This window comes from Lactuca saligna, chromosome 4, assembly GCF_052625555.1.
Source record: "Lactuca saligna cultivar CGN05327 chromosome 4, ASM5262555v1, whole genome shotgun sequence".
NCBI classification, from domain to species: domain Eukaryota; kingdom Viridiplantae; phylum Streptophyta; class Magnoliopsida; order Asterales; family Asteraceae; genus Lactuca; species Lactuca saligna.
Window position 1 is genome coordinate 65215185 of NC_136420.1, and position 11940 is coordinate 65227124.

The following is an 11940-nucleotide window of genomic DNA, read 5'->3' on the forward strand; positions in this document are numbered from 1 at the left end:
ATATGTCTGACCCCGGGTGAATAGAAAAGTACCAAGCGATTTCTTAGTGGCTCTCGGGTGAGTAGAGAAGTGATACTTATGATCCTCCTCCATAACTATATGTCTGACCCCAACAGACATCGAGACCCATAACAGACCGCATCGGGTCAACAATCCCTGGTTATCCTACACAAATCGGGTGTTCTCGCCCCTGATCCTCTCTAATTTCTAGTTCTCTGGTCGCATGCCCTCAGCATGATCCTCTCTAATTAAGCCCACGAGTGGATAATCCACTGCTATCCTCATACATATTGCCGAAGTGGAAGATCCAGTTAACTTGCAGCTCAGAGTGTCCACCACCACATTCTCTTTACTTGGTTAGTAAAGGATCTCATTGTCGTAGTCCTTGACCATATCTAGCCACCTACGCTGTCTCATGTTCAGGTTCGATTGATCCATGATGTGTCTCAGGCTCTTGTGATCCGTGTATATGGTACAACGGACCCCATAGAGTTAATGTCTCCAAATCTTGAGAGCGAATACCACCGCTCCCAACTCCAGATCATGAGTAGGGTATCTCGTCTAGTGCGCCTTCATCTGCCGAGATGCGTAGGCTATCTCCTGTTATCTCTGCATGAGGACCGCTCCTAGTCCCGTGATGGATGCATCACAGAACATCACAAAATCCTCGACTCCCTCCGGAAGAGTTAATACTAAAGCCTCGCATAATCGCTGTCAGAGGGTCTCAAATGCCCTCTGCTGCTTGGGCCCCTACCGGAAATCCACCCCTTCCTCATCAGACTAGTGAGGGGTACTGCAATCTTGGAGAAATCCTGTATGAATCTTCGGTAGTACCCTGCCTATCCCAGAAAGCTCCTGATATCCGAGGGATATTTCGGAAACTCCCACTGCATAACCGCCTCGATTTTGGCCGGATCGACCAAAATCCCCTCCTGGTTAACAAGGTGTACTAGTAATTGGACCTCTCGTAACCAAAACTCACACTTTGAGAACTTGGCATATAGCCATTCTCGCCTCAAAACTCCAATAAATCCCGTAGATGCACCTCATGTTGCTCTCGGGTCTTGGAGTATACCAATATATCGTCTATGAATACAATGACTGAGCAATCGAGCATCAGTCTGAAGACCCGATTCATTAGGTTCATAAATACTACAAGCACATTGGTGAGCCAAAACAGCATCACCACAAACTCGTAATGTCTATAACGAATCCAAAACATGGTATTCTCCAAGTCCGCCTCCCTAACCTTGACCTGATGATACCTGTATCTCATGTTTATCTTGGAGAACGAAGATGCCCCCTGTAACTAATCGAAAATCTCATATATCCTTGGGAGTGGATAATGGTTCTTCACCGTCAGCTTGTTCAACTCCCGGTAATCAATGCACATCCGGTGTGAACCATCCTTCTTTATGACGAAGAGAATTAATGCTCCCCACGGAGAACTGCTCGGCCGAATGAACTGCTTGCCCAGCAGTTCCTGCAGCTATGATGACAGCTCCTGCATCTCTGGTGGTGCCAACCGGTACGACGCCTGGCGACAGGGGCCGCACCTGGAACTAGGTCGATCCTAAACTAGACCTGCCTCTCTTGAGGTATTCCTGGTAACTCCTATGGGAACACGTCAGCAAACACCCTGACCACCAGAACCTTTGCAACTGAAATATGATCTCTGACTCGCGTATCCACCACATACGCTAGATAACTCGCACACCCGTGCTGAATGTACTGTCGAGCCCTGAATTTGTTTTCCTTTGTTTCTTTTGTTCCTGTCATATTGTTATATATATATATATATATATATATATATATATATATATATATATATATATATGACATAACGTTATATTGTATCTATTATTGAACTCACTAAGCATTACTCGCTTATCCCTCCCAGTGTTTAACTATTTCAGGTGATAAGCATCCAGATCCTAGGGGTTAATGATGCTTAAATACCCCCCCACCCCCCCAAGATCCTAAAAAGATATGCAGCCCATAGGTCAGGTCGCCCCGCGCCCTATAAAAAGCGTCTTATGTCTTTTACAACGGATTCCAGATTCTTAATTTTCAGATTTCAAAAATAAAAAAATAAAAAAATAAAACCAGAATAAATTACATACCGAAAATAAAATTGTTACCATCTTAATAATATATTTGGATTTATACATAGTATTACGTACTAAAAACTGTGATAGAAAATCTAACTTAACCAACAAATTAATTATAAATGAAAAGATAAAAAAAATATTTAATAATAAATTATTAAATTTGGACGAGTTTTGTATTTCAATGATTTTTATATTAAGATGAATTTATCGTAGAATTCAGTATTTTATGACGATTACAACTATATAAATAGTTTCGAAAACGAATGATATTGAAGGTCCAATGAAAATGATACTTATGGTCCAGCGAAAATGATATTTTTTTATTTATTTTTTTATCGATTTAAATGTTTGTTGAGCTTTATATTTCATCAGTAGAAATGTAAAAAACATAACTTAGAATGATATAAAAAAATATATTTTTTGAACAATACATGAAAAAAATATTTTTTAAACCGAAAATTTGCTCTTCTTATAGACATTGCATTCAAACAAATTTTTATATATTATTATGTAGATAAAACCAAGAGAGTCTTAACGATATATTAAAATTCATAGCAATTATTAAGTATTAAAAGTTGGATTAAGAATAAAACCAACCTTTTTAAATTATTTACAAAAATAAAAAAAACCAATATTCACATGTTACAAAATGTTAGTTATTACAAATTATTATTAGTTATTACGGTGTTCACGTTGGATTCATATAACACAATCAAATAAATGAAAATGGGTGCATGTGGTAAAAAACTTCACTAACTTATATCTTCACACAAATGAAAATGACCCTCATTTGGTAACATATACTTCACTAACAAACATTTCTCCTTTTGAAAACGATCCACACAAAGCGCGTGCGTTCCAACAACCCTGAATTTGCGGGTGTGCATACAATTTCACTTTAAGCCGCATTTGGATATAATAAATAACAATAAATTAATAATATCGTATAATCCTCGTATATATATACCGCCGTATTCATTTTATATTTATTATTAAAATATTCCCCCATCCTCATCTCCGCCACGAAACCCCACACGCTGCCGCCCCACCTTTTAGTCAAACCATCCGTTGACCCCTGCCCTATTTAATCAACCCTTCACCCTCCTTTCCTTCCCCCAAACTGCCTCCATTCTCCAAATATTACCTTTTTATTTTTCCGTTAATGGCGCCGAAAGAGCGGTCCACCGGTGCCGGAAAACCTAACGGCCACCCCGCCGGACTTGGTGTTAGTGTTGGTGCGAAAGAACCGCATTTTAGAGGAGTTAGGAAACGGCCATGGGGGAGGTACGCCGCTGAGATCCGTGATCCGGGGAAGAAAAGCCGTGTGTGGTTGGGAACTTTTGATACGGCGGAGGAGGCTGCTAGGGCTTACGACGCGGCGGCGCGTGAGTTTCGTGGTGCTAAAGCCAAGACTAATTTTCCGACACATGATGATTTTGGTTTGTTGAAGCTACAAACTTGTCCGAATCAGCGTAGCCCGAGTCAGACCAGTACGGTTGAATCGTCGAGTCGCGACCCTGAACCGGTGGTTCCGCTTTTGGATCTCAACCTGTCGTACGGTAGCCCTCCTCCCTTCGTAGTCCAGTTTCCCTACAGCCATCACCACCACCATAATCATAACCAACCCCGGTTTTCCACCGTCCCCGGTGCCGGATTTTATTCTCCGCCGGCGAACCAGATGTTTTATTTCGACGGAGGATCCAAACCATCTGCTCGTCACATCTCCAATTGCGACAGATCGTCGGTCATTTTCCGGCAGTCTGCTAGTGTTGCGAAGAGCGACGACTCTGCGTCATCATCAGTGGTTGACTTGAAGCCGTCGCCTCCAGCTCGACGCGTCGGCGTGACAATCGATCTCAACTTTCCGCCGCCGGTGGAATTTTGATATTCATATTCATCTTGAATTCGTAAATCTGAAACCGTAATTAGGAATATTACGTTTTTACTTAACCGGGTAGGAATACGGCAACGTCGTTTAGCGGTGGTGATCATGTATCGCCGATCAATTAGCATCACCGTCGGCAGTAAATACAAAACCAGATCTCCCTTTTTTTTGCGACATGTAGAGAAACTTTGCAGAGTAATTTCTCGAATTGTTGTTCGTTAAACGCTTGTCTTGTCGTGTAATATGTAATTTTTGTTCAATGGAATTTCCGGTGACTTTTTTCCGATGATGGTCTATATGTGATGTTCATGTTCCTAGTGTTTCAATTTCCGGCAGTTCCATTTTTGTACGGACGGCACACGAGATTTGAGTTGTTGGTGTCGGCATGATTGACACGTATGTTATTGTCGCCCACTTACGGCTGCGTTTTTGTTTCACTTTTAGACTAGGGTGAGAAAAATGCTAAAAGACTTGAATGCCCTTTCTGTTTGACTTGTATATTTTTGACCAAATCGTATTTGATCGTAATTTTTAGAATTTACATTTTCTTTTGTTTTTATAAAGCGAGAATTAATTTATAACTACCCTTGACAAATGCGAAAATTATATTTGGCCCTTTGAAAAAACTAACATCAATTCATGTTCTTAAAAAAGAAATAGGCACGAGCGAAAATTATATTTGGCCCTTTGAAAAAACTAACATCAATTCATGTTCTTAAAAAAGAAATAGGCACGAAAGGATCGGATACGGTAGGATTGGACTTGTTCAACAAAACTAACTGGTAGCGGGTAGCTTGTAGTAGCCAGTCAGGTAGTGAGTATCTTGTAGCTTGTAGTGTTTTGTTAAACGATATATGAAATAACATTTGGATTTGGAACGTTTTGATTAAAACTAAACACTAGAAGCTTGTAATATCAAACGAAACTTTTTGTTTTAAACGTAACATTTTGTCAAGCGCTAGAAGCTAAAAACTCTTAAACGCCTTAAAATGCTTCGTACCGAACACACCCATAATCTACGATATTATTATCAGTGTGAAGGTAGTGAAGCCTGAAGAAGGTAGTGGTTTAATTGGGATATTGTCGAGGTGGCACTTCGACACACTTGGCATACCACCCCCACTTGTCAGGTACCGAAAAAAGGTATGTTGGCGGGTTCTTTAACTCGTTTGTTGTTGGACTCAAAGAAGGAAAAAAGAAAGAGGATTGGAAATAAGGAAATAAGAAAAGAGGATTTGGCAGGATGCGACTTCAGCTGGAACATGTCTCCGCCTCTTCAACACGTCGACATTGAATGGTCACTTTTAAAGAGCTAGGGATGTTAATTAAGATGAAAGTGGGCAAATGTTGCAACCAATAGTCATATGTACTTTTCAAAGAACAAGTTTTGGACATAACTGTTAGAAATAGGAGAATCATAATAACAATTTATATTACTTGGATAGACACAAGGGTTGTGTTTTGAATACTTTCTGAAATCTGTAATTCATCCCTTATAGCCTGGGGTACATGAATTTAGAAGTGGGATAATCCAAAAAATTCATATTTGAATTATAAGCCTAATCCAAATCTTAAATATAGAATACTTTATGATGTTATGCGTACTTGCGAGACATATAACTGAAAATGATCACTTTCGTATGTACCAAAGTTCAACCCTTTTCCTGGATCATTCACATGTTATTTGTACATGAAAGAAAAGTGGTTAAAATCGGTTACCTTCAAAATGGTGCAAAAATAATTAGTTATTTCACATAACCGAAGCCTACATCATCATGATGTCATCAGTAGGCTTTAGGCGGGAAAATGCATGGGTGAAATCCTTTTCTTATATAGAAATCTGTTTAGGTTTTGGGGCACTACCCTGAGGGGATCTACCCCTTGGACCCCATTAGCGGTGTTACCCTTAGACCTTGTCGGAGGCGCTACCCCTTGGAACCTCACATCCAGAGGCGCTGCCTTCGGACCCCCTTATACCCGAGTTCACATTTAACACTCCGAGTGTACACTCCGTACCTCCAACCTCGGATAGCTAAGTGAACCCGACCTGTCTCGATAGCAATAATAATTACACTCAAATATGTTGACAATACTAAAATTACCAACAATAACTCGTTTTAAGATCACCACATGGATCGCTATCATGAGTGATACTTGACAAAGATACTGTCTTTGTATCCTTAATACATGAGATTATATTGGGATTTGAGTGTAAGGAATACTATGCTTTGACATGGTTTAATGTTCTTTGACCAGGCAGTTATAAATGTCATTTTCATGTATGGTATAAACAATATAAAATGTGTATGTAGTCAATATGAGATTTGTTCCTCTTATGTGTTGAGAGTTAGACATCTTACACGTGTTACCCAAAGTTGAACACCAAATAAAATTAGATGTGATTCAAATCTCATGTTCAAAAAAACGTCAGTAACAAAGGGATAACTTATAAGTTACCTTATACATCAATTGTAGCGTTAAGCTTTTGGAAATTGTATATTGACGAATAACATTTTCACCGTGTGTTATTATTGGTAGGGAAATGTTGCTAAAATGTTACCACTTTCTACATCAATCTATGATGAGCTGGTGCATGTATGATATTGAAAGATCTATATACTCAAAATCATTGTAGAATGATATTTACTAATCGCATATGATCATATAGGGCACACACACATTATAGCAAGTAGACACTTATTGATTATTTATTAGAATTGATTACTAATAAATATTATCAACTCTTGTATATAATTGAGAAATTAATATATGTGGAAATAATATTTTCTAAGAGAGGAAAACAACTAGAAACTCATATTGTATGATTTATATGTTGTGTACATCTTTTTGGACTTATTGAAGTCCATTTGTTTAAAGATAGTTTATATAATAAAGAGATGCATATGTGTAACACCGAAAAATTTCAAACAAATTTTCACATTTTAAAAACCATTTAATTCACAATATTATAAAACACATTGTTTCATATATTCAAACATAAGTCAAAAATCCCAAGATCATATCATATAAATAAAACTCCATGTGTGTATGTACTGATCATGCTAGCGCCTTTCCGCGATCCTCACTAGTACCTGAAACACATAACACAAAACACTGTAAGCACAAAGCTTAGTGAGTTCTCAAAATACCACACATAGCACATACTAGCCACTCGAGGCTATAACTCTGTGGGCCCTTGGGCCCTAACTCTGTGGACCTTCTGGTCCTAACTTTGTGAACCTTCCGGTTCTAACTCTGATATACTCTGATATACACACGACATAAATCACATAGAAATAATGTAGTGCAACACATCACATAAATAACATACAATAACTCTGTCACATAACTCTAATTACCACTCAAGGTAAAATATAGTGAAAAGACTCACCTCAAACGTAGTCGGATGAACTCTCGTGCTTATCTCCCCGACCTAGCCTCCTATTATTCAAATAACATTCCCAGTCAATACTCTCTCATAGTCTCATCTCTAAAGATTGGGTAGAAGACCATTCTACCCCTCCCTGAACTCTATTAAGTCAGCCTTGACTAAAACCCTAAAGTCAACGGTCAAACTTTGACCCGACTCGTCGAGTGTACATGGACGACTCGACGAGTCCACACGTCCACGGAATCCTCCTTCTCACCTCTCTTAACACGTCGAGTCGACCCCTTGCTCGACGAGTTACATTTGGCAATAATCGCGAGGGCAACCCCGACTCGACTCGTCGAGTCTAATTATGAACTCGGCCAGTTGCATCCATGATCAAACTCAAATGACCTTCTGAGGCCAGATCAGATCCTCTAATCCATAGATCTATCCTTCCCAAACTCAACAAACACGTAAAGGCACAACCTTGATACACATGCAACGCTCATAAGTCTCAAAATGGAGAATTCACTCATAAATGGCTACCAAAGCTCATGGCTCTTAAAAGGATTTGCATACAACTAGGGTATAGGGCCTCTCTGGACCTTCCATGGTCCAAATCTGAAGATATAGACACAAGGGGGAATCACATACTCTAGATCTCTTACTAAAATAAGAGAAGAAACCCTAGATTCATAAAGTCTAGCACATAAACGAAGATGGGCACGAATCCTTACCTCCCACAGCAGCTTTAAACGAAAAGATGGAAGATTTAAGTTCCACAAGACAGCCTAGCTCGAAATCCATCCTTCCCTCTGCTAAAGCACACCAAAAGATGATGAATTAGCCTCCCTCATGCACCAAAAGCTTCCTCTCTGCTCTCTAGGGTTTCTCAGGGTGTAATGGCCGCAAATGAAGGCCATAAGGACCTTTAAATAGGTCCCAAACCCAGACAATTAGGGTTTTTTTCTTAACAGCACTGACTCGATGAGTCTAGATACCCTAATCGTCGAGTTCCTTCATTAAACAAGTCACCAATACGCGATCTTACTCGACGAGTTGGGGCGTCAACTCGCCGAGTCTCTTCACATCCCAAAATAAAATACTCAAATTTCCCAAACCTGGATATTCGAATGTTACAATTCTCCCCCGTTTGAATTAGATTTCGCCCTCGAAATCACTCCTTAACCATTTATAGATTGAAATTATCAACCCGAAAGGCACCACTGAAATGATCTTCATATTACACCAACATTTTTCTCTGTGGACACCCGAACCCTCATAAAACTTCCAAAACCAAAATTTTAACCCACTCTTTCATCGCTAAAAATACTCCTTCCTAATACTCGGAAACTCTATTGGACTGACCCGCCACTAGACCGCTCACTCAAGCGATCACCCTGATATTCACTCCTCGAACATCAACCCTGATTACTCACTGGCTCTCTGATTCTCATAAGATCAAATCCAATAACTGGCTATTGCTCGCCCAACTGGTCATGATAAAGCATCTGAATCATGCCCCAGGAACGAAAGGGCTCACACCCCACCGAGGCACATTCACTAAACTGCTATCAGAACCCACCCGAACAAAGAATCCTCAACATTCTACCCTTGGACATAAAAGAAATAACCACGCTTGCTTGGGAGTGTCCTCAGACATCACCATAATAAGCTCTAGTTCATTTCTCATATTCCTCATTGATACTGAGCACAAGGTCAACTTTTGACTCCACAGCTGAACCTCCAAGGGTCACCCATAACATGATCCAGAATATCTCACTAACCTCCTTCGTCAACTATCTCGGCCCAATGATACACAAGTCATGGAATTCTCTTTTCCTCATACGAAAACTACCATCCAACCGAGGTTCGACTCCACCCCGACCTCTGATGTCTGTTGCGCATATCTCCTGCGCAACTCGCGGTATCTATCGTACCCGAGTACTGACCTATACAGGTTTTAGACAACCGACGACAACAATACCACTCATCCAAGAATTCACCTCAGAGTTTTAGAAAACCGACGACAACAATACGACAACTGACGACAAGCTGACCATTGGCCACCTGCCGTGGAGACACTCATCCACTTTCATCATCTCGCTCTGCACCTCTCCTCGATCACCAATAACTCTGGTCTCATGAATTCGTACCGTAGGTCTCTAAATACCACTTTTATAACCGCTCTTGAAAAAATCTCTGCTCCCTTCAATACGGTACCCGGTTCTCCCCCACTTAGGGTTCGAACCATCACCAATTGGCGCACAAGCCATCCCACCAACTGTTTCCACTAGCAACATTTCCCCAACCCTTGGAAGGTGCTACGCAACGCTCAATAATCTCTTTTAAAGACATCAAGCAACCGCAAATACTCTGAATCTCAGATGAATTCCTCAAGAACTTCTCATCACAACTGCCTCTAGTCGTTCAAAGTCTCATACCATCCCCGATACCGAACGTCTCAACTGTCGAGTAATATTACTGACTCTGAAACTAAAATAATAAGTCCTCATACTCCTCAATCTCGACTTCTCAACCCACGTTCCAACACATGAATCATCACAAGAACATGGACTCTACTCCCACCCTCAATACCCATCAAGACAGAAGAGCCACCGCCCTGATATACTCGTCTGAATTACCCACTGATCCCGCTACCACACGCCCTACCATACTCAATTAGGGTGAAATGTGGTCGTTGACCATCTCAGTCCCCACTGACTACCTGCTCATGGTAAATCATTTCCTCGCGGCAGACATGCTGCCTGATACTCTGGTAGGAAAAATCGTCATCAATGACAATCCGCAGGGTTTAGTCCTAAACCCCAAACTGAAAACTCACGCCTCTCCTTTTTCCCACAGGAAACATAAGTTGCACCCCTCAGGTCACAGAAGGTGACATCTCCTTTATCGGCTGATTGCTCACTCGGACCGCAATCCCCCATAAATGCCTTTTCTACTAATCCACGAGTCTTGCGACTACATCTGACATCTTACCAAAAATACTCTGAAATTCTCTCGATCTCCCTCTCAAGGGATGCCTCTTCGAATTCAATCATGTCCCTCATGCCTAAAACCCCATCACGTCCCATTTCCACCTAATCAATCCCGACCGGATAACCGAAGAACCACAAGCGTCATTCGCTACAAATCATGATACTCAGCCCATGACATCTCTTCTCAATCTGCTACAACGTATGGTACTCGAACCATAACATCACTTCTCAATCCACTTCGACGTATGGTACTCGAACCATAACATCACTCATCAATCTGCTACGATGCATGGTACTCGAAACATAACATCATTCCTCAATCTGCTAGGATGCATGGTACTCGAACCATAACATCATTCCTCAATCTGTTACGATGCATGGTACTCGAACCATAACATTATTCCTCAATCTGCAACGATGCATGGTACTCGAACCATAACATCACTTCTCAATCCGCTCCGACGTATGGTACTCGAACAATAACATCACTCCTCAATCTGAGACGATGCATGGTACTCGAACCATAACATCATTCCTCAATCTGCTACGATGCATGGTACTCGAACCATAACATCATTCCTTACTCTGTTACGATGCATGGTACTCAAACCATAACATCATTCCTCAATCTGCAATGATGCATGGTACTCGAACCATAACATCACTCCTCAATCTGCTCTGATGTATGGTACTCGAACCATAACATTACTCCTCAATCTGCTACGATGTATGGTACTCGAACTATGACATCACTCCTCAATCTGCTCCGATGTATGGTACTCGAACCATAACATCACTCCTCAATCTGCTACAATGTATGGTACTCAAACCATAACATTACTCCTTAATCTGCTACGATGTATGGTACTCTAACCATAACATCACTCCTCAATCTGCTACTCAGAACCTTCATAATACTCCCTATTTCGAGTATGGGTCCTCTGCTTTCGGTAGTACGGGCCCATACTACCTGCCACATATACCCATACTTTCCACAAGGACCATCCCAGAACTTCTAAGTAGCTGCTCAATCTTCTCGTTCACCAAATTATGTCAAGCATGCTTGCTTCTCAATGAACTGCTCTACTATGCAGTGTACTCATCTGACTAAGGTTACTCCCTAGGTTCTTCCTTGGTCCTTCCACTTCTCCGCCATCAGCTGCTGAAGAGTTCCTAATGATGTCAGCCATCTACCTTCTGAATATCGTCATATTCATTTGGTAGCTGACTCCCATCATCGAGAGTTCCACAAAGCACAAAGCAAGCAGCATTCGGGCATCGAATAATACATAGAACTCACTCTGGGTGATAACTCCGCTTGCTCTGCTCATTCTAAAAAATACCACCGAAATCTGCAACTCTACCCCTCGCGGGTCCTGACTATTATTTCGATAAGCACCACAATACTCGTCTAGGCATCTTTCCTAGATGACTCCTCTACTCAAATCCCCTAAAAGAATTCCAGCTGAATACTCTTACTCGACATATATTCAAAAGCGCATCACATATAACAACAACTCCTAGGCTAAGGCATCAGAATCAGGCGACTCTAGTTCTAAGATATGAAGTACCTAG

The 11940-nt window shown here is 40.9% G+C and overlaps 1 pseudogene; it reads left to right on the top strand.

Annotated features, from left to right (window-relative positions):
* Positions 1-3212: 3212 nt before the first annotated feature.
* LOC145042050 (ethylene-responsive transcription factor 4 pseudogene) lies at positions 3213-4280 on the top strand (annotated as a pseudogene).
* The last annotated feature ends 7660 nt before the right edge of the window (positions 4281-11940 follow it).